Raw genomic sequence first — 24,645 nt, 5'->3', positions numbered from 1 at the left:
ACAAAGTGGAACACGATTTTCTGGATGTCCAGGAAATATTGTTTATTAATTTACATGTTAAAAACAATTAAAAAGCAACCTCAGGATTTATTCAGGTACAAAGAGTGTCTTACAAGCTATCCTGAGGTTGTTTTTAATTGTTTTAAACATGATTATGTGAATTAATAAACAATATTTCCTGGACATCCAGAAACTCATGTCCCACTTAAATATTCACAATACTGGTTCTTTCAGGTTGGAAGTATGGAGTGTGCTATGTAGCACTGTGAAATATACTCTTTTTTAATGCATTTTGAATTGTAATTTTGAGACAGCCGAGTGTGAAAAATGCACGAGTGTGAAGACTTACAAGGCACTGTGGATTCTTCAAATGTAACTTATACAGTATACAGTATGTTTTCATTCTTGGTTGGTAGAAGAGTGAATCAAATCAAAAGAGTCCTTGCAAGGCTCTTCCTATCCAGCTGCTACTGCAAGGGCAAAAGGTCAACTCGACACACTACTAAAAAAGAACAACTCTCACAGCCTTTCTTCACCTTTCCCAGAACCAGAATAAACAGCATTCTTTGGTCAAACACCATAAAACACTGACAATCTATAAATGAATCTGGATGCAAAGCCAGCACAAGAGCAGTCTGTGGTTCACCTAGTCTTTTCACTTTTCTGTCTTTTCACAGACCGACTAAGCTCCATGGAGAGGTTTCTGTAAATCTGGTCAGTGGCATATCTAGGGTATGTTAAGATAAACACTTTCAATATTGAATATGAAGATGTCCAATAGTTGGAAGTGCTGTATAAAAAAACTTACAGTAATAAACATTCTCCCCCCTCACAACAAATCTATAATGTCACAAAATTAGACATGATGGATGCAGTTATGCACTGCATGGCACCTATATCTGTAGTTACATGCATAATTGCACTTAGGAGCTACTCTATAAGTTAGTGCCTATGCAATACAGATGCAACTGCAAAGGGGTGTGCATTTCAGTGGGGCTTGGGCGGGTCACGCAGATATACGTATTGTTTATAGAATAATGCAAGTTATATGCGTAGGTGGCAACATTTAGGCACATGCTTTTACACCAGCCATCCACCAGGCATAAGTGGTCACGCTTAAATGCTGGCGCATAAATGCAAACTTACGCTAGTATTCTATAAGAGAATCTGACCGCACACCATTTTGCCCCCTCCATTCTCCCCCCTTTCTTTCCCTGGTAATTCTGTAGGTGGAAGAAAAGAGTCTTCCAGCTCTAGTCACTGGATTTGAATCCAGGTCATTAGTACCTGGCCAAAACCCAAGAAGTAGCAACATTCCATGCCACCGATCCAGGGCAAGCAGTGGCTTCCCCCATATCTTTCTCAATAAAAGACTATGGACATTTCCTCCAGGAAATTGTCCAAACCTTTCTAAAAACCAGCTACGCTATCCGCTCTTACCACAACCTCTGTCAACGCGTTCCAGAGTTTAACTATTCTCTGAGTGAAAAAAAAAAATTCTTCCTATTGGTTTTTAAAAGTATTTCCCAATGAAGTTACAGGGAAATACTTTTAAAACCAATAGGAGGAAAAAAGTTTTCACTCAGAGAATAGTTAAGCTCTGAAACGCATCGCCAGAGGATGTGGTAAGAGCGGATAGTGTAGCTGGTTTTAAGAAAGGTTTGGACAATTTCCTGGAGGAAAAGCCCACAGTCTGTTATTGAGAAAGACACGGGGGAAGCCACTGCTTGCCTTGGATTGGTAGCATGGCCAGGTACTAGTGACCTGGATTGGCCACCGTGAGAACAGGCTACTGGGCTTGATGGACCATTGGTCTGACCCAGTTAGGCTATTCTTATGTTCTTAACACTTGGACAAAATGGTTTATCTGCCACATATGTCAGCAAACTGTCTGTCTACTATCATTTGGGCTTGCTGCTGGTGATAGTGGTGGTGCAGGAAAGGCAGTGGTTGGTACATCCTTATCAGTCTGCTCACCCTGTGAGAGGGGCCTCTGTACTTCACACGCAAGGAAGTGGATGAGATGTGCTAAGATTTTTTTTTATATGCTGGTCCCTGAACTCTGGACAAAACAAAGAAAAATCCAAGGAGTCTGCTGTGAAGGGAAAGCACAAAAAAAACAAAAAGAAACTGCTGAGAGAAATGTACAAGGTACAGCAACTTTATTAAATGTCAGTAAAATATTATTATTTTCCAAAGGATGGTTCTTGTGTACATGAAGACCGGACCCAACACAGTCCGTGTTTCAGAGAAACACTCCTTCACGGGTCCGGGTTGTCCTATGCTTCACTAATAGAGAACCATATGGAATGCAATGATTTTGTATAAAATCCTTAAAATTTGTAAATGCTCCTGTATGGCTGATGCTCAGTGTAAACTCTGGAACTATCTTCCTTTGGTTATCAAGGGAATAATAATCAGCCCATAGAAGTCAGGGTTTCTTTAGATGCCAGCTGCCAAGGGTTTTTTTTTATAGCTAGATTTTATTTATTTTTATTTCCGTCTTGCCAATTAACTAGGCAGGTAACAGAACACATACAAAAAATTTTTAAAATCTATTTTGCAAACACACAAGCAATGAAACAAAACCATAGATATATATCTCCTTAAAATATCCCTTCCTTATAATCAAACCCTAAAATATGCTTGAGAAAACCAAAATGCTTTCAATTGTTTCTAAAAAAAAATTACCAAAATCCTGGAGCAAGCACAAATATTCAGCACCAGGCTGTACCATAAGAATAGCCTTACTGGGTCAGACCAATGGTCCATCAAGCCCAGTAGCTCGTTCTCACAGTGACCAATCCAGGTCCCTAGTACCTGGCCAAAACCCAAGGAGTGGCAATATTCCATGCTAGCGGTCCAGGGCAATTTTTATTTTTTTCATTGGTTGAAAACTAGCACAGTCAATTACCACACCAATTTAAAAAAATTTTAAACGACCAATTAAGAGTTTATTGCTGAACGCTTAGCAACGCCTAAGAGGAGGTGCCCTTCAATGATGCCTACCTAAAAAGTAGGCGTGGAGAATAAACACTGCTATAAGTCTGAGTTAAGTGCTTACCTCTAGGATGCCTAAGTGTGTCTAGGCGCTGAGAGGTAAGATTCTATAAGTGGCGCCTAGCGGTTGATTGACAACCACACTGAGCAGCTCAATTTATGGAAGCTGGCCCTAAGTGAACATATTTGTTTTTTAAGTGTGACAGTCCCTACTTCAATACCAGCTCCTTCAAAAGACAAAAACAAACTAAATACAGTACAGGAGAACAGAGGACATCCCTTTTCTTTTGTGAACTGAAGGACTGATATTGCAGAGAGGGGCCTTAAACAAGTCAGGATTTACCAGTTTTTTTCTACAATATGCTTAAAATAAATTCTTCAAAGATTTTAGAAATTGCTCAGGATATCTCATTGTCTTCTTGTGCTTTGATATCTGGTGACTAATGACATTTGTCAGAGACCCAACAGGCAAACAAAATTATAATGGAGGCCACCCCCCCCCCTCTAGATGTGGGATAGAAAGCAGCCTGAAAAAACCCAGGAAAACAAAAGCAGGCTTTCACTCCCCTTTCAGAAACAGGAGAGACAGATTTGCTCTGTCGAGCAGGGATTGCCTCTTCATGGTTAATGTATTGTACAGTGCTGTGTGCGTTAGCCTGGAAGTGCTATAGAAATGCTAAGTAGCAGTAGTGGTACTTGGTTTTGCAGCATGACTGCATCTGAAGTGTTCCAAAACAGGTTTTCGAAATGAACATGTTGCCCCCAATCACTGTATATACTCCAATATAAACCGATCCAAATATAAACAGAGGTATCCTCTTTTCCCCTCCAAAAAGGGGGAAAAAAAAGGTTGACTCGAATATAAACCGGAAGTTAGAAATTTGGGTTATCATGGTGAGCCAATCTATAAAAGCTGTTCACCCTCCCTTCCCCCCATCAGCTATCTCCTAAGTCACTAAACATAATACAAATATCTTTGATGCATATATTCCAAAGCTAACATATTCACAAGGCCCCTACATAGGCAAACGCAACTACAAGCAACCACAAAACTTAAATAAATGTAGACAAAAATCAAACTTAAACCTCAAGAAGCCATATACAGTTCAACATCAGAGAAAGAGAATCAGCACTCTACACCTTGGAATATAAAAAGAAAGCAGTGCAAATTTACAGTAAAACTGCATTTTCATTTCCAGTTTCTGTTTTCTTCTGTCTTTTCTTACAGTAAGTTACAACATCAACAAAATGTCAGTCATAATCCAAAATTATAAACTGTAGTTACGCATATATGATAGCTCAATACCTTCTGCCTATTTAATGCTGGTACCCTTGCTACCATGTGGACAAGGCAGGGAGATAAAGAGAGAAAGGATACAGGGAATGAAGATTTACTGTAACTTGCAGATAAATCTTTAGTAAGACAGAACAGGAGCTTGGTTTTATGGACACCACCTTTCTAATAAAATGCACCCCTGGAGTGTTTTGAAAGAGAAGAAGTATAGTTGCATTTGAAGAGGGAGCAAGGCTGGAAGGTTAGAAAACATCATGAGGACTGGCTCTGCAATGCATTTACCACATGGTTTGATTATTATGTTGCATTTTCTGCTCCTCAGGTTGGCTTGAGCCACAGATACTCCAGAGGAGGTCCCTGTTATTGCTTAGTAGCGACACCTAGTGGCCAGACTAAAGGCGATGAATGAAAGGTTCAGGAGCCCTGGTGCAGATGCCAGCTAGGACTGCAGTATTACTGCAATGACCAGACCACGTTTGTTAGTGGAGGGGTAGTCATAAATAAAACTTAATATATTGATATTTAAACCAAGTGGTCCAATAACCAGATATTCAAGGCCCTGATTCTCCAAAAGTGCGTTCCGATTTTAGGCAGCTGTAGACGTCCTACAGCTGTCTAATCAGCCAATCGGGATGCATGTTTTTTTTAAAAAAATGCTCCCCAGGCAGGCCGCCCGGGAGAGGCGTCCTATACTAAACGCCGATTCTGTAACCGGTGTCTTTAGAGAATCGGGTTAAATTAGACGCGGCTGCTATACTTATGGCAGCAAGGGATCTCCCTGCTGCAATATGTATAGCGGCCGCGGTTGTTGCGGCCGCCTGTCCCATCACCGACAGGAGAATGCCTAACTCCTCCTGTCGGAACCCCGAGCCCCCTCCCCCCCAAACTCGTAATCGCCAACAGGAGGATGCCCAACTCCTCCTGTCGGAACCCCGGAACCCCCTCCCCCCCCAAACTCGTAATCGCCGACAGGAGGATGCCCAACTCCTCCTGTCGGAACCCAAGAACCCCCTCCCCCCCCAAACTCGTAATCGCCGACAGGAGGATGCCCAACTCCTCCTGTCGGAACCCCGGAACCCCCCCCCCCCCCCCAAACTCGTAATCGCCGACAGGAGGATGCCCAACTCCTCCTGTCGGAACCCCAGAACCCCCTCCCCCCCCAAACTCGTAATCGCCGACAGGAGGATGCCCAACTCCTCCTGTCGGAACCCCGGAACCCCCTCCCCCCCCAAACTCGTAATCGCCGACAGGAGGATGCCCAACTCCTCTTGTTGGAACCCCGGAACCCCCTCCCCCCCAAACTCGTAATCGCCGACAGGAGGATGCCCAACTCCTCCTGTCGGAACCCCGGAACCCCCTCCCCCCCCAAACTCGTAATCGCCGACAGGAGGATGCCCAACTCCTTCTGTCGGAACTCCTGAACCCCCCCCCCCCCAAACTCGTAATCGCCGACAGGAGGATGCCCAACTCCTCCTGCCGGAAAGCCCAACGACCCCCCGCCCCAACTAATCTCCCTCCCCCAACTAACCTTTCAATGTTGGTCAGCTGGACGGGTCTTGCTGCCGTCCAGCCGACGGGTCTGCCTCGTGGAAATGAGACGGCACGCCCCTTCCCGGCCCATCCCCGCTAAATCTAAGGCCTGATTGGCCCAGGCTAGGCACCTTGGCCAATCAGGCCTTAGGATTAGTGGGGATGGGCGGACCCTCTATGCCTAAGGCCTGATTGGTCCAGGCTTCTACAGCCTGGGCCAATCAGGCCTTAGATTTAGCGGGGATGGGCCGGGAAGGGGCGTGCCGTCTCATTTCCACGAGGCAGACCCGTCAGCTGGACGGCAGCAAGACCGGTCCAGCTGACCAACATTGAAAGGTTAGTTGGGGGAGGGAGATTAGTTGGGGCGGAGGGTCGTTGGGCTTTCCGGCAGGAGGAGTTGGGCATCCTCCTGTCGGCGATTACGAGTTTGGGGGGAGGGGGTTCCGGGGTTCCGACAGGAGGAGTTGGACATCCTCCTGTCGGCGATTACGAGTTTGGGGGGGGGAGGGGGTTCCGACAGGAGGAGTTGGGCATCCTCCTGTCGGCGATTACGAGTTTGGGGGGGGAGGGGGTTCCGGGGTTCCGACAGGAGGAGTTAGGCATCCTCCTGTCGGTGATGGGACAGGCGGCCGCGGCCGCTATACTTTATTGCAGCAGGGAGATCCCTTGCCGCGATCAGTATAGCGGCCGCGTCTACTTACAATGTAGACCAGCATTTTGCTGGCCTACATTTTAAGCGTCTCTTCCTCTACTAGGGAGACGCGTAGGGCCGCCTAAGTTCGCCTAAGGCCTGTAGGCGAGCTTAGGCATCTTGCGGGTCTCCCTAGGCTCCCGGAGGCACCTTCAGGCCTGCCTGGGGAGCATTTTTTTTTTTTAAAACGTGCATCCCGATTGGCTGATTAGACAGCTGTAGGACGTCTACAGCTGCCTAAAATCGGGACGCACTTTTGGAGAATCAGGGCCTCAGTATTTAACTAAACCCTATGATATCCAACTTTATTTTACACCTTAATTTGGATTTATTTATTTTTTGTTAATTTATATTTTTGGGGTGGATAAAGCCTCGGATATGGAGCTTAGCACCATCCAGTGTCAGAATGTGATAAATCATGGCCCCTCAAGCTTGGAATGCCCTTCCAATTTATTTAAGAGAAGAAAGGGTTTTGGAAAAATTTAAGAGCAAACTTAAGGGTTTTCTTTTTAAAGATGCATTCAAGGATTAAATGAATTGCCTATGCCTTTAATTTATCCACAATATTTTAATGACTTGTCTCTTCCCCTTCCCAATGTGTTTTTTACCTTAATTGTCTCTTTTATAACTAAATTGTACCGTATTTTCACGCAGATAACGCGCACCCGTGTAAAACGCGCACACGGGTATAGCGCGCAGAAACCACGATTTTATGTACAAAAACTTTTGTATACCGCGCTCACGGGTATACCGCGCATGCAGCCCGACTGTCCTTTCGCCCGCCCCGACTCTCCTCTGGCCACCCCGACTCTCCTTTCGCCCTCCCCGACTCTCCGTGCGCTGTCCCGACTATCCGTTCACCCTCCCTGACTTTCCGTGCACTGCCCCGCCTCTCCGTGCGCGGCCTGAGGCACATGGTCGGGTTGGGCCCATGTGCCTCAGGCCGCGCCCCCAGGTGGGACCTAAGGCTCCAGGGCCTATTCTGATTGGCCTACGCGCCTTAGGCCCCACCAGTAGGCGGAGCTTTGGGACGGATGGGCCAATCCGGCCTCATTCCGTCGTTGGCTGCCTGCCGGACAGGCGGGTTTGGCTCCCGTCTGTCCGGCCAACTACCAAAGGTACGGGGAAGGGGGGTGGGGGTGTCGTGGGGGTCGGCCAGGGGGGTCACGGGTCGGCTGGGGGGGCGGTCGGAGGTTCTTGGGGGGGGCGGTCGTTGGAGGGAGGGGGTTTGCGTCGAGGGCAGGAGGGCCTGGGATCCCTCCTGCCCGTAATGTAGTGCGGGGTGGGGGTAGGGGGTCGCCGTGGCCAGGAGGGTTTGGGCTCCCTCCTGGCCCAATATTGTCGGGGAGTTGGGGAGTCGGCCGGGCAAGAGGGCTTGGGCTCCCTCTTGCTCCGATCGTGGATGCGGGTGCGGGTGGGAGCGCGTGCGAGCGGTCGTTCGGGGTGGGGGTGCGAGCGGTCCTGCTGGGGGGGTGAATCGGGCGTCGGGCGGGGTGGGAACTATGTAAAAAAAAATTTTGTATACCGCGCTCACGCGTATAACGCGCGAGGGGTATGCGCGGTAGGTAAAAACGCGTATAACGCGCGCGTTATAGGCGTGAAAATACGGTACTTCTTCTCTAACTCTCCTTATGTTTGACCTTGTATGTATTTATTGAATTTTAATATGTTTAGTAGTATGAGTTTTTGTTAGTTATGTCTGTTTCCCTCAACTCTGTAATTTTTAATTGTACATCGCTTAGAATTTTGAATAAGCAATAAATCAAATTTTATAATAAACTTGGAAACTTTGCAAAAAAATCACTTTATATCATCAATAGTCACCTTTAAATTCCATACACTTGGAATAGATCTTAAAACTTCTCAAGTTCTTCTTTAAATACTTAAAATAAACCTAGTTGTGTCATGCAATCCTCAAATTCACGCAGTTATTTAGATCCACTCAAATCCATGCCTTTTATCAATTTCATGCAAAAAGTTCAGTAATATTTGGTCTTCAGAAACAGCAGTCAAACCAGACAGGAGAAATACTCTCAGTATCATCAATACGGTAGGTAGCAGTATGACTCCCAGTGAAGAAGGAGGATCACAGGAAAAATCCGTAGTGGATTCCTTCTACACATGGCTTGCGGCCAAGGGGAGATAACCCACTTGTCCAGAATGACACAGCTATTGCACTGGAAAATGTCAATATATCAACAGCATAAAGCCCTCTTGATAGAATGAGGTGGCCTGGTGAAGGGCACCAGTGAAGAACATAAATAACAATACACTTGTCTTTCAATCAGACAAGTTTTGCTTGTCTTGATCACAGTTCTGGTGAGGCACATGCCAATCTACACCTGGTATCTTACTTGATACAACACACTAATATTTTCCCTGCAGCATTCTCTCTGCTTGAACCAACTACTCAAAATGATCTCACACAGCCTATATTTGGCTAGAATATGTTATGATTAATAATATGAAAATCCCAATACATCAGCATCTTAAAGTATTAGGGGTTTGATTAGACTCTACTTTGAGAATATAAGAAAAGGTGTTCGCTGTGATCAAGTCTGCTTTCTTCCAAATGTGAGTTCTTAGCAGGTTAAAACCAAAGCTATCAAGCTATGATTTTCGGATTGTAGTTCTGACGGCTATTATTCAAGAATTAGATTACTGTAATGCACTGTATTTAGAGATATCTATGAGACGTAAGGCTTTGCAGACTGTTCAAAATACGGCTGCACCATTAATTAATTTGTGGAGGGAGCAGATATGACCATGCAACACCACTGCTGAAACAACTTCATTGTTGAATATGGGATTGTGTACAAAGTTCTTGTGTTGATTTTTAAAGTACTATATTATGAGAAACCTTGGCATCTGACTCAGGTGCTGAAAGTTGTGATAAGCAGACTATGCCTGCTAGGAGTGTCCCTAGTACAGGTCCCAGTGCAGATCCAGACCCTGTCCATAATCTGCTTCTCAGACCGAATTTTCTTCTAGGGCCTGTAGAGGGAGTAAGAGAGCGGGAGGAACAGCAGCAGGGAAGGTCACAATGCTCAGGGCTGAGAGCTCCTGATAGCAGTCAAGCTCCAGAGGACATGGAGTTTACAGAGGCTGGAGGAGAATCACCTTCCAGTCTGAATGAGGAACTATGTGACATGGAGATGGAAACAAGCCCAGAAGCTACTGTTGGGCTGACTCCTGAGAATACTCCTATGGAGGTTTGCCTCATAAAAGCAAGTATTTGAATGTTGCTGAAGTTGATGGCAAGTTTGTTTTTGATTAACTTTTTCTCAGACTGAATAATTCTAACTCATGTTAAAGAGTGGATTTTCACTATGCTGAATTAAGCAAGGACTTTTATTTTGAAGTTTGTTTTCCATTTTTGAAAGCTTAATTGCGCTTTCCCTTTTGAGTTAAGTGTACTATGGTATGCTAAGACAGTGGGGTTAGCCCCGTGTTACGTGGTGGGATAGCGGGCCTAATTTCTGGCGATTCAAGACCACATGGTGCACACTGTCTTTCCAGCCTTCAGTCGCTGAAGAAGCCAGTATTTTTACACTGTCTTGTAGCTTTGTTTTGGTGGAAAAGTTTTTCCTTTCTTTTGGTAAATGAACTCCACCTGGACTATGAGTTAAATGAGAACTTACCTCTGAGGAAGAGAGTTTTGTTTGAGTTTGGACTCTTTTTGGTTTCTCAACCAAAGACTGTTTATTGAACATTGTGTTTACCTTGTATGGGAAGCCCGTTGGCTTTGCCATTTCAATCCTGACAAACAAGTTACTGTGTTTTTTTTGGTTTGAACAATTAAAAACAATTCTTTATTTGACACTGAACTTATTGTTTTGGAGGCTGACCTTTCACTAAGTACTGAAAGAACTTATCCTTGTGAGGCACGCAGCGACTCACAAGAGTTTAATTGTGGCCAGTATTCCCAGGCCCTCTGCCTGGAGCGTGCCGGCTACAAAGTGTACCAACCATGTAGAGACCCTTAAGGTCAGAGGGGACGTTTAGGTTGGTCAGTGAAGGGCTCGTTAAGAGCTCGCTATGCAAAAATAAGAGCTTCAATAATTTCAGTGGCAGGAGTGCTTTTATGAGATAATTTGACTGGACCACTTTTATGAGATATTTGACTGGACATTCAAAATTTAAGAGCGTGCTAAAGATTTTATAGAGGCTTTTTCCTGAAAAACTTTTTTGTTTGTTTTTATGATTTTGACCTTGAAGAGATGTTAGATGAATGTAAGTTATTTACTTCCTACTGCGGTAACAGCTCAGACTCTCATAGGAGAGTCATATAAGCGTCGAAGTTGTTACCGCAGCGGCCGGTGCTAAAAACGCAAGTGCAGCTTTGTAAAAAAGGGGGTTATTGCTGTAGTGTCATTTGCTTATGTATGTATTATGTGAACCACTTAGGTTTAAGCAGGGTACAAGTTTTTAAATATATATATATACACACAGCTAGCTGTCTCCTGATAACATGAAAATAAATACACACTTGATTTTCATGTGTTTTAAACAGATGTTGCCATTGCTGCCTGTACTGTGTTTGCATGGGCTCCTCACGAGGGAATACGTATCTGCAAGGAACTTTTTGCATTTGGAATATTAAAGAGCCAACAGACATCAATCACTCAGACAGTATGTGCAGTTCTCTACCGATTACATCTCTGTATTATCGTGTAATTTTCCTGCTTTAAGGATTTCTGACACCAGTTCCACGGCCGGTAACGGATAACGATAACAAATGAAATAAAGTCCCTGGGTTTCAGCGACTATTAAGCCTGCAAAGAACTTCTACCACACCTCCTCCTTTATTCTTTTTTATGACATGCTTATTCATGCTCCACAGCAAGTCTTTCCAAAGCAAAAATGCATCCATGGCACAGCCTACTCATTTACATGGCCGTATCTGCAGCTCCTTGCGGATAACTCCTCTATGTTTTTTTGCTTTGAGTGGAAATACTCTATACTCTTATTCCATCCTCTTACCACAGAGCGATCCTCTCTGTTTATCCACACCGTTTTGAATTCTGTCACTGTTCTAGTCCCCACCACCTGCTGTGGAAAAGTATTCCAAGCATTCACCGCCCTTTCCATGAAAAAATTATTTCCTGATGTTGCTTTTAAGTTTCTATCCTTGCTGCTTCAATTCATGCACTCTAGTCTTACCGTATAACCTACCTGTTTTTGGAAAAAGTTTGTTCATTGTTTTTTTTTTTCATTAAAATCTTTCATTAAATGTCTGTGTCTTATTTCCCATGTTCTTCCTCTTCTCTAGAGTATATAGTACATATACAAGTAGCCAAGTCTCTTTCCATACATCTTCTGACTTAGGGCCAGGTTCACTAAACAAGAGCTCCGATCCAATTTTTGGCCAATTCTAAAAGAGATATTTTGATGCACTAAAAATTTTGCATGCAAATGATTTACATGGAGGTTGGTTGTAATCCCCATAGCTCCCATATGACTAATCGCTGTGAGAGTGACTCTCACATATGCGCAGTGCTGGCAAGGGAAACCCAAACAGCTGAGAGGCAGGGGAAGCTCCAAAGCAGCCTCCTGCCACTCAGCTGTTCGGGGCAGGAAACCTTATTTTTCTTCTTTTTTTTAATGGGCACACACAAAATATGTGCGCCATTAAAAAAAAAAAAAAAAGAAAGAAAAAAGCCACCCTCCTCCTTCGCTGATGACGACCTTCCCTGACATCTCTCTGACGAACCAGCACAGGGGACCAACCCCCACCCCACCCCACCCGTGCCAGCAAAAATCAGAAGGAGGGATGCCCAATCCCTCCTGCCTTGCTGACCTCCCCCCCCCCGTGCCTGCAAAAATCTGCAGGTGGGATGTCCACTCCCACATGCCTTTCTGACACCACACACACACACATACACTCATGCAAGAAATAATTGGCAGGAAGGATGCCCACTCCCTCCTGCCAACAGAGGCCCTCCTTGCGCCAGGTACCACACCCCTGAACCATCCCCTACCTTACCCTCCCCCCAAAAAAAAAGGCAGGAGTGATGCCCTCTCCCTCCTGCCAGCTGATACTCCCCCAAATCCCCCACTCCCACCCCCCGAACCCACCCGATACTTTTTTCACAAGTTGGGAGCAGGAGGAATGCAGTCCCACCTGCTCCGAGGCCCGCCAGTCCAAAATGACAGGCCTTCCACTCCTCAATTCATCATATGATGCATGGGGAGGGGCCTAAGGCCCTGACTGGCTCAGATGCCCCTAAGGCCCCTCCTAAGGCCCTGATTGAGCCTTAGGCTCCTCCCTCTGTATCTGGGCGATCGAGGGGAAAAACATGCAGTGAGACGTTTTGTGCATCAGGTTGGCAAATGCGATCATCGCTAAAGCAGTTAAAACTAGTTTAGCGATGATCGCTGACTTTAGTGTGTCTGTGCCTATGTATTTTTGTCACTTTCCTCTTAACAGTTTTAAATCTTATGTCCTTGGTAAGATACAGCGTTCAAAACTGAACACAGTACTCCCACTAGGGCCTCACCAATGACTTCCACAAGGGCACTATCATCTCCTATGGCTATGTCTAAATGAGCATATTTCTTGACTAGTTCTCAAGAGCTAACGCTTCTTTTCATATGGTAGTTCATAAGAATTAGTCAAAGAAATGCATTTAGTTCAACTGACCTTTATTTCTAAAAGTAGTGAATAGAAATGAAAACTCCCTGGAGACTTTATATCAATTCTCATAAACATTCTCCATGCCCCAGTTTCTACAGAAGGCATGTGGTGGGCTTTGCCAGAACAGATAGCTTTCTTCCTTCCCACAATTTCAGTGCCAAAGACATGTGGCAACAGTGAGGCCATACATACAGCAAAGCTTCCCTGAGCATCCATGAGTTCAGCCAATCTCATAGGTCAGGACCTAAATGGGAGGGAGAGGGAGGGGAATGGATTCCAGATAGAAGAAATTCTCAGCTGTTGGGCCCATGCCCATATCGAGTCAGGGGTTCGGGGGTGGGCTCCCTCCTGCCTGGATCGTTTATAGGGGGGTATTCTGTAACCGGTGTTGTTTTTGACAGACACCGGTTACAGAATCCAGATTTTAAGCGAAGGACTGGCTCCTCCTTTGCCTAAAAGCTCTTGTTTTGGGCGTTTGGGAGTTAGGCTTTTTTAAAGTTGATTATATGGTGTTAGTGTAGACGTAGTGGTGGTCTGGGCATTTAAACAGCTGAATGTAGAGGCAGGCCATTATCAAAAAAAAAACCTCCTTTAAGACGTTTTTTTTATAATGGACATTTTCCCTGCTTCTACTTTCAACGTTTAAGGAATTAGGCCAAAAGGGGACTTAGACGGTTTTTTTGATTATGCCCCTCCACGAGTAATGTATGAAAAGAATGTTCATCGAAAATTAAACTGCAGAGCAGAGAAGTGCATAAACACTTCTGAACAACTTGCCTACAAAAAAAAAAACTGAGGGGGACCGGAGTACCTCCCTAGGAAGGAGGCAGTGTTGAAAAGATGACTGACAGCATTCAGCAAGCAATTTGCGGTTTCAGATGCAAAACCCTAGCATTCAGGACCACTAGACACAATGTGCTACGTAGAATGTACGTAGAAAGCAGTTGTGCAATACTCAGCATTTAGCCACATAAAATAACATAGTAACATAGTAGATGACGGCAGAGAGACCTGAATGTCCATCCAATCTGCCCAATCTGATTCAATTTAAATTTTTTCTTCTTAGCTATTTCTGGGCAAGAATCCAAAGCTCTTCCCGGTACTGTGCTTGGGTTCCAACTGCCGAAATCTCCGTTAAAACCTACTCCAGCCCATCTAAACCCTCCCAGGCCATCCTCCCCCAAATGGCCATATACAGACACAGACCGTGCAAGTCTGCCCAGTACTGGCCTTAGTTCGATATTTAATATTATTTTCTGATTCTAGATCCACTGTGTTCAGCCCACGCTTCTTTGAACTCAGTCACAGTTTTCCTCTCCACCACCTCTCTCTGGAGCGCATTCCAGGCATCCACCACCCTCTCCATAAAGTAGAATTTCCTAACATTGCCTTTGAATCTACCACCCCTCAACCTCAAATTATGTCCTCTGGTTTTACCATTTTCCTTTCTCTGGAAAAGATTTTGTTCTACGCTAATATCCTTCAAGTATCTGAACGTCTGAATCATATCTCCCCTGTCCCTCCTTTCTTCTAGGGTATACATATTCAGAGCTTCCAGTCTCTCCTCATGCGTCTTCTGGAGCAAGCCTCCTATCATTTTCGTCGCCCTCCTCTGGACCACTTCAAGTCTTCTTATGTCCTTCGCCAGATACGGTCTCCAAAACTGAACACAATACTCCAAGTGGGGCCTCACCAATGACCTGTACAGGGGCATCAACACCTTCTTCCTTCTACTGACTACGCCTCTCTTTATACAGCCCAGCATCCTTCTGGCAGCAACCACCGCCTTGTATAAAGATAGCACTGTGATTAATTCCTACCTCTCCTCCCCCCCACACACACAAATTAGCTGGTTTTAGCTTAGGCTCTAAGGGCCTGATTCTATATATCACACCTAAAAAATCAGCATGACTAGTAAGTTGCTAAGTGTGACTCTATAAAAGTTATGTGCATCTTATAATATCGTGCTAAGTGCTGGTTACGCACCCATTTAGACCAAGGAAAACCTGGCCTAAATCAAGTTTCAAATGTTATTCAAATTTGATATAATTGCCTATCAAAGAATATCTAGGTCTATTTCTATGTTCTATTTCTATGTTTCTATGGGGATGGTCATTGGGGTGGGCAGACTAGATGGGCCGTGGCCCTTATCTGCCGTCTATTTCTATGTTTCTATGGGGAGGGTCATTGGGGTGGGCAGACTAGATGGGCCGTGGCCCTTATCTGCCATCTATTTCTATGTTTCTATGTTTAGGTGAATTACAAGTATATATAAAATATAGGTAAAAACAGTACAAATATATCAACTACAGAACAACAAGTACATTAATTGACATTCTTTGGAGGGAAAACAAAGAACATAAATGAAAAAGGGAAGAATTACAATAACTATAGACTAGTAAAACATATAAGGTTAACACAACTGGGTGGGGGAAAATGCCTGTACCTAAGTCATGCACACACTGGCACATAAGCTAAAAACTTGCACATAACTTAAAAGAACACCCATTGCCTCCTAAAGGGAATAGGAATTGTATACACATCCCCTGCCATATTTGCGGGTTCAGAACTCACAACTTCGGGGGTTTTCGTGGTTTTCATCTGGCTGACCCACCCCCGCCTTCCCTCCCGCCTACCAGACCTCTCCGCTGTACTTACTTTTTAAAACCTGGTGGTCTAGCGGTGAAGCAGGGAAGGAGCGATCTTCCTATGCTCCTGCCCTGTGCAGAGCTGGGAACAAAAATGACTGCCGTGAGTTCCTACGGTCTCGTGAGAGCTCATGGCACCCATTTTTGTTCCCAGCTTTCCACGGGGTAGAAGCATAGGAAGATCGCTCCTGCCCCCACTTCACTGCTAAATTACCAGGTTTAAAAAGTAAATACAATGGAGAGGTCCGATATGCGACAGGGAGGCAGGGGTGGGTCAGAGTCGGCCTTAAAGTTATTTGTGGGTTGGCTTTGCCCCTAGCCTCTGTGAACATGGAGAAGGGGGGATGTGCACTGCTTTTTTTTTTGTGGTCATACATTCAAAGTGGTGCTACGGAGGATTAACTGACTTGCCCGGGATCAGAAGGTACAGTGCTGGGATTTGATCCCACAACCTCTGGGTGCAGAGGCAGCAGCAGCTCTACAACTAGGCCACTCCTATCACACACTCCTTTTTCAGATCTGACACACAACATTTTGGGCAGTGTGCACACCAAGTTGAGCACATTGCTGACAATTAACGTCAATTATGAGTTAATTGCCAATTATCAGCATAGATTAAGCTTGTTAAACAATTAAGTTATGTGTGCAAATTGACTATGCACACAGATTTGCTTGCATAAGGTATGGCACAATATACAGTATTTGGGGATAACTGGATATTCAGTGGCGCTCTGTTAAGTGGCAATAATTTTTAGTCACGGTTAGCCTGGACATGCAATTTGAACAGTCAGGAGTCTCTCCTGGCCATTTAAATCACTTTGATTATTGACCCCCTAGTGATTAAGCCTACAAAATGTGACGGAGTGATGCTGTTGCACCCACTGGGCTGTAAGTTAAGAGAATTCTTTTCTGTTCAGACCACACTACAACCGAGCCCAATGCCAGGAGACTACTGGAACCCACTTTCCATTAAAAGCAGAACAAGTATGCATTAAATGCACTTTGCAAATACAGTATACTTTAGAAAACTGTCTAATGCATCACCAGCCAGCAAGCAACTGGTCTTTTTCCAATACTTGGTAATTATTTATTTATTTTATAAATTTCTATACCGTTTACAACTAAACGGTTTACCTAATTTACATACATAATTTTAAAACAAAAAAAAACATGATAGAATAAAACATACCAACAAACTTTTAAGTTGCAACTATGTACACTGACAGTTCAAAGAAAATTAGAGCTGTGTTGTGTCTTCATCAAAAAGCTTTCCACTGAACAGGGACGCGAGAACATACACAAATGCTACACTGTACCTTGTGCTCTGAGGACAGAGCAAACATTAATCCGCCTTTTCCTTTGGGAGCTCATGCCTCATAAATCTTAGAAAGAGCACTCTCCCAGAAATGATAACCCTTTGCGTCCAAACACTGCTCCCCAGCTTTGCGGCTTTTCGGTTTTACAAACACCCTCGCCTTTTTGCAGCATGGTGGCTTAGGGTGGGGGCAGGGAACATCCCGAACTCTCCAAAGCTGAAAAGGAAGAACAATATCCCCAGTTGCAAACAGCATACATGTCCCGAATGCTCCGATGCACCGGGAGTCTCTTCCTTCCCCTCCAGCGCCTATATCAGTAGCCTCAAACTCGCGGCCCGGGGGCCACATGCGGCCCGCCAGGTACTATTTTGAGGTCCTCAGTATGTTTATCATAATCACAAAAGTAAAATAAAACAGTTTCTTGATCATAGGTCTCTTTAGCTATAAATTACAATATTATTATTAAGACTTAGCCCAAAGGAAAGATTTATAAACTACAAAAAGTTTTATCTCATGCAAAATTGTCATTTCTTTAATAAGACATCAACTAGTTTTTTTTTTTTCTGAGGCTCTCCAAGTACCTACAAATCCAAAATGTGGCCCTGCAAAGAGTTTGAGTTTGAGACCACTGGCCTATACAGATGTCCTCAAGCAAAAGTACAATTTTTTTTTTTTTTTTTTAGTAACATCTCTACTTCCCTAGCACCACGCTTCCTGCCTTTTACATCTCTCTCTCTCTCTCTCCCAGTTGATGAACTTGCCTTCCTCTGCACAAAAACTGCAGCCTATCGGATCAATTAACTCTTCGCCCCCTCACAGAAAATAAATAAATAAAAGCTGCAAAGAGCCAAAGGCAGGCATGCACCCCCCCTCCCCCCACCCCTCTTCCCTGCTCAGGATCGAAGCGACACTTACCCAGGACTCATCCGGTCTCTTAAACCGGCCGATCGTACGCCTCGGGGCTTTTAATCTTCAGATCCACGGCTTTCTTTCGAGCACGGCCTGGAAGGAGGCCAGGGTAAGATCCTTGATTGGTGAAAAAGCAGCTAGTTGCTAGCACGGATTGTGTATAGCTGGCCAATGTGAAAGAGGGGGGGAGTATAAAATACAGGTGGGGAGGGGGGGGCGAATTGAACAGTGAAGCGCTGATAACTTTTCACAGCTTTCTCCTGCCAGCAGGGAACAAATCTAGCAGCCTCTTCAAAGCCTGTTTTACTGGAGCACCTGAGTAACGGAACCAAAAGAGAAAGAGCGAAGTGCGGCTGCTCCGGATCTCGGCTCTTCGCCGTCCTCGCGCCGCAGATTCTGCCGGCGATCTCGCGCCCAGCTGCCGACCCGGAGTTCACTGAATGGCACAGAGGCGCCCGGCTGCATCCCCCTTCCTAGCAGGGGCAGGGCCGGGGGGGGGGAGGGGGGAGGCTGGCCTGGGCATCTGTGTTCACCCCTCCCCTCCGCATCCCGAACACAAGGGGCTCTCTGTCAGGCTTCCTCCCAGCGTGCCGCGATCGGGGTTCGATTCCCTCATGAGACCAGGCTCAGAGCAAGTGCCATTAGACGCCCCAGACCCTATGCCCACAAGCTCCTCCTCCCCCATGATAACCCCAGCGTCACAGCCACCAGAATGATCCTGCCAAACCACATAAGTGGCACATACTTTATAAAGGCAGTATAGGTGCCTATGTTTTTCTAGGCTGAACATAATAGGCCTTCTGATTCTACAGATTTATAAACTGAGCTGTTTAGTTTCAGGCTTATTGGGTGTATAGGAGGGAGCCTACTCAATATCTATATCAGAGTGGATTATATTTTCTACGCTGAAAAGTTTAAATTTAAATACTTCGGGGGGGGGGGGGGCAAACAAACCAGAAAAGTGACTATATCCAAAGAACTTTCCCTAAAAGGCAATGAAATCCATAAGGAAATCTAATCTATATGTGCTTTGCACGGCCTTGAGTGAATCTTTTCATAAAGGCAATTAAAAAAAAAATACCAATAAATAAATTAACCTCCTTTGTGTGCTGTCCACAGCACCAATAAAACTGAAAACCAAGAAGGAACTGCAGACAACAAAACAGCTAGAAACCAGCAAATAACAGCTGTGTATGACTCTATAAAAAGTGAGTGAAAAACAGTAATTTGCAAATGTATGTGAAAAACCTTTTTGAATATAAAGCCTGCATAACATGGTAATCACAGTAGGTAAGCTGATATTTTGGAGGTACCAAAACCTACCATAACCATAGGAGCTGCCTTTTCAAAATGACTGAGGGTGCTAACCCCAATTGAAATTACACCATCTCTGGACACTTACCTCTGTTGCACTGGCCCTGCCAGTATAAGTGTTTCGGCTTTTTACCTTTCTGACTGGAGACTTGCACCAGAGTTCTTTCCTGCAGTGCATGACAGCGGAGGTAGGGCTGTGGCAGTGATAGTAACAACAGTGGTAAAAGGAGCCCTGCGGGAAGCACCTATTCTAGTTTGCAGGGGATGCCAGAAACCCTGAATCCCTCTTTGTATAAATACAGTGTAAGAAAAAATATTAATCATAGTGTAAATGCTACACCCATCAGACCCTTCTCCTTAACAACAACAACAACAAAAAATGATAAAGGATCTGTCACAATTTGCCCAAACATGGAATCTTATCTGTAAATCTCATGTACTGTAAGTCTCAAAGTGCTGAGCTGTGAGATCAAGCTTTAAGAACCACTGGTGTTCATCCCCACTCCTCGAGGGCTGCCAAGGGGTCAGGTTTTCAGGAGGTCTCTAATGAAGTTGCTTGAGGAAGATTTGCATGCCTTCTGCTTCCCATTATATGCAGATTTCTTCCATGCATATTAATTAGGATCATCTTGAAAACCTGGCTTAAAACTGTAACAAGGAGATGCAAACTCTTTGATACAGCTTTACGCGAAAGGTGACTCATGTTGGACAGTTAGGGGTAAATTCTCTATTAGTACGTCTAACTTCGGCGTGCTTTAGACGTCCGGCAAACGCAAGTGTCAATCAAACGGTACTTAGGCGTGCGGTAGACGTCTCTACAACCGCTTGGCGCAAGATAGACGCAGGTTTCTGAAATGTCATTAAGACGTCTCCAATGGACCCGTGATAGACGTCGGTATGATTTTTTTTTTTTTTTTTTTAAATTATACTTTTTTTATACTCTTTATTATCAGTCATTCAGCATTGTAAGTATAGGATGATGAAAAGGATAACCAAAACACAGTATACCATTTTGTAAACTATATATTAGTTGATCTGGCAATATCAGTGAGGTAGGGAATGGCAGACAGAGAACACTGCTGTGTTGTATCTTTTTCCTCCAGGATATCAGAATTGTACAGTTTACCATTAATACAAGGGAAAAAAATATGTTATGTTTCAAAGGAGAACTAGAAGATGAAACGTACCGAGTGGGTGTTGAACTTACATTATCAGTATGGAAGGTAGGAACCGGTAGATGTATGCTACACAGAAAGCTGTACAGGAATGTCATACTCACCTCCTATTAGAAGTGGAAAGGATAGGACTTTGAACACCATATAGACTTCTTACAAACTTCGTTTAAGTTCCACAAAGACTGGCAGGAAAGGCACCCTAAGTCATCCAATAAGCTTTCTCTCGATTTCCCAGAGACATTATTTCAGAGAGGATAGTTTAGAAGTGATATCTTGCTCGAAAGAACACTCTCCTGGTCTTAAAACATTGCTACAATCAGCTCATTCTTCAGAACAAAGGTAAATCCCATAACTTACACTGGCCCAACTTAGAAACAGAATCAAAACACAGATCAGACCTGAATGTGGCTTCTAGTTCACAGGAAGAGGAAGTAGCCAGCAGCACAATGCTGACCTCATTGTGGCATCATCAAGGTGCACCTGGAAGGTAGATATGCCACAAGTAAAAGACAAGCCGGGAGTTGAACTCACAACCTACAGATGATCGATATAGTGCTTTTACTCACTGACCTACACCTGTGTCTCTGGTTCCCCTATCATAGCATACCTTAGTGATGTGCTAAAGTATACTCTACTTAGCTATCATATCACAGTCAGTTGAGGCAAAAGACTGGTAGCTCAATGGTGTAAAGCACCGTTATCACGGATGCAACACCCATATTCTTAAATATGGTTCAATAAATGTAATACAGAGTCAAAATTATGCTGTTTATTTTATCAAACCCAAGCTCAACTTTGTAATGTATTGTGTATAGTCTCGCTAATGTGTTTGTGATGAAAATGAGATGCAATAGGTGTATATCCTATATAATAAAACCCTAGCCGCACATGCGCACATACCTGCATGCTTCTGTGATCTCTGCTCTGTGATCAGTAGGTCTGTGGCCAGCAGGAGTGCAGATGCAGCAGCCAGGCAACTCCCCCCTCCCGCCCTCACTCACCACCAAAACCACCACCGCCAAAGCCTCCTCCTTCTGCCCAGCCGGGAGGAGGGCTCCGAGTCGCTGAAGACTGTCCCAGATCAGCTTACAAGGTCCCTAAAAAATTAACCTTTTCATCTGAGGCGCGAGGCTGCGGTGACCTTCCTCCCCCGGCTCACTAAGGTTTCGTCTTAAGAAATTCAAATGCGTTGTTGAAAATGCAAGTGACTGTTCTCTGTCATCCTAGACACCCCTGCAACACCCCAACAACACACTCCTGCAGCATAAACCCCTCATGTTATAATCAAGGTGCTTCTGGAAGGTAGATATGCCACAAGTAAAAGACAAGCTGGGAGTTGAACTCATAACCTATGGATGATTGGTACAGCGCTTTTACTCACTGAGCTACTGAGCTACTTAATTCTAGCCCTAACCCTAACCATAAAGTAGCGTCTAACGTCATAGAAGCCGTTAGAATTTTGAAATCGTTTTGGACGTTCATTGGGTGTTCTCAGATCAAATACACCTGTAGATACTTGCAATGATTGCCCCTTGTCAAAGCTTGTACCTAAAGTCATTTCTGGAGACTCCCATTCCCAAATCCCCAACATAGCTCAGTGCTTAAAAGCACTGCATGTATCTTCCAAAGTTCAGGTGTTCAAGTCCTGACTAAGGTTACCACAGACATAATATTCTTTTTTTTTTCCACCCACCCAAACATGCATAGCTAAGCTAAAATATGTGAACCTCCTGAGATTATGCCTATTACTTCCCAATTTTCATTTATAACTTGTCATTGTGTTTGTTCAAATGTAGATAGTGTGAACCTAAATACATGGGGGGAGGTGAAATTTCATTAGGTTTACATGGTAAGCTTCTAAGCTTGTACCTAAAGTCATTTCTGGAGACTCCCATTCCCAAATCCCCAACATAGCTCAGTGCTTAAAAGCACTGCATGTATCTTCCAAAGGTCAGGGGTTCAAGTCCTGACTAAGGTTACCACAGACATAATATTCTTTTTTTTTTTCCACCCACCCAAACATGCATAGCTAAGTTAAAATATGTGAACCTCCTGAGATTATGCCTATTATTTCCCAATTTTCATTTATTTCATTTATAACTTGTCATTGTGTTCTAAGCGTTCTGCTATACTTTTTTGTATAACAGCGATATCGGCGTGGCTTAGGGTGTAATCAACAGTGTTGATGTAGCGCGGAGCGGCCGCCGCAAGCACGCCCAAGCGGCACAAAAACGTCATCGCGTTTTTTTGTGTTGTGACGTCATAGAATTGCCCGTTCTTCATACGCAGTTATTTCTCCTAAAATGGCTGCCAGGAGACTGCCCAACTTCAGCACTGCTGACAGTAAACTCCTGGCAAAGCTGTTTTTGGTGCGCGAGCACCATTATTTTGTGATGCTGGGACATCGCAGGACATACCTGCAATATAGAGAGTCCTGGACCCGCCTGACCCGGCGGTACAATCGAAGAGCCTCATGTCCCAGGGAAGTAAGTATTCCAAGTCAGGCCCTCACAAATAATCATGTAAAAAGTAATGATGATGGAAACCTGTCTCAATCAAATTGGTCATGTTTTTGTGGGTAAATCTTGATTCCTTTTAAAAACTACAATTGTGCATAATAAATCTTTTACATTGAATACTGAAATTAAAGCACATCCCAAAGGAGCAGTAGTAGGATTTCAAATGACAAATTCAGCTCCTACAAGGCATCTATTCCATTCACAACATGCACACAACTAATTTTTGGTTCACAAGCATCGCATTTGTAATAGAAACATCTTGAAATCAACTTTGCCAAAGGAAAACAAATATATTAAAGTGCTGCTATGTCATTTCAAGTACCTACAACTTTCTTTTCCCGTATGTATCAATCTGCTGGTCTAGGGAGACAGTGGCATGACGTTTAAAGTGACAGCGTCAGTACCCTGACGTCAGGGGTTTCAAGCCACGCTGCTCCTTCTGACCAAACTATTTTATTGCCCCTGCTGCATGATTGTAAGCTCGCCAGGACACGAAATATTGCTTGACTAGATTAATAAAGTCATGCAAACTGTAATGTGGGGCAGTGCTGATAGGCTACAGCCTCAGCACCCTGGGGTTGTGAGTTCAATCCCATACTCCTCCTTGTGATGCTGGCCATGTCACCTCACACCCCCCTCCCTCCCCCCCCACTGTCCCAGGTACAGTAGAGAGATAGCGATGCCTCCAGCACAGAAAGGGGAAAATACTGGAGTATGTGAATACATTCATGTAAAATATGTGGCAGAAGGGGGTGGAGGCAGGCAGCAAAGCGGATAGGGGCTCTTGGAGGGCAGCGTACTCCATTTTTATGTGCTTATAGAGGTCAATACTTAAATAAACATGTTATGCCACAGTGCTAGATGGCACTCATCATATCCCTCCCTCTCTGTTCTTTCTCTCTCTCTCTATTATCCAGGTTGAGGATCTCAGGAAAAGGGGTCGGCTGCTGAGGCGCCAGGAGCGGGCCTTCCTTGAGGGGGTGAGGGAAGAATTGCGCGCTGAAGCCGGTGAGTAATGAGTCCAGCGTGTGTTTCTTTGTGATCAGCCTACCAGAATAAATAGATGAAAATGCTTGAGTAGCTGTAAACCATTCTTAATCATAAAATCATAAAAGGAGGAGGGGGAAGAAGAGGAAGATTCCCCGTGGCAGCTTGCTGAGCCACCCACACCGCCTGCCCCACCACTGCCCCCTGGACTGCCTGCCCCACCACTACCTCCAGGACCCCCACCACCATCCCCTGTTGGACCTTCCCCTTCCCCCACCCATAGCCCTTCCCCTCACTCTCCTGCCCTTCCTGATCCCATCCCACCCCCTTTCCTTGCTGTTCCCCCCCAGGAGCAGCCCGACCAGCCTCAGGAGGGGTGGTCAGGGAGATGGAGCCCTACTCTGCCCTCTTGGAGGAGGTGCATGTATTGAGAGGGTGTGTGGAGAGGATGGAACATGCCCTCTTGCAGCTGGTAGCCGAAAGAGGGCATGGTGCCAGCAGCCATACACCCTCTCAATGACTGCACCTCTTCCACCCCCCTCACCTGAGGTAGCTCAAGCTGCTCTTGGGGGACACCCACCCTCTTTCCCTGTGTTATGTGTATGTAAATAGTTCTTTTAAAAAA

At 44.7% G+C, this 24,645-nt stretch overlaps 1 protein-coding gene across 4 annotated transcripts in view; it reads right to left on the bottom strand.

Moving 5' to 3' along the window:
* CHST3 (carbohydrate sulfotransferase 3) overlaps positions 1-18,675 on the bottom strand; it is a 195,153-nt gene extending 176,478 nt beyond the window's left edge. For 3 of the 4 annotated variants that reach the window (XM_033941209.1, XM_033941204.1, XM_033941207.1), the window contains exon 1: positions 18,032-18,675. The gene's annotated coding sequence lies outside the window, so the exon portion shown is untranslated. Of the gene's footprint in view, positions 1-17,116; positions 17,408-18,031 lie in introns of those variants that run through there. The other variant, XM_033941205.1, reaches the window with a different exon arrangement.
* Positions 18,676-24,645: the final 5,970 nt, after the last annotated feature.

Source organism: Geotrypetes seraphini, chromosome 4 (genome assembly GCF_902459505.1).
Source record: "Geotrypetes seraphini chromosome 4, aGeoSer1.1, whole genome shotgun sequence".
Taxonomy (NCBI): domain Eukaryota; kingdom Metazoa; phylum Chordata; class Amphibia; order Gymnophiona; family Dermophiidae; genus Geotrypetes; species Geotrypetes seraphini.
Note: the sequence above shows the minus strand (reverse complement) of the source record. Positions and strands in the feature narration are given on the sequence as shown.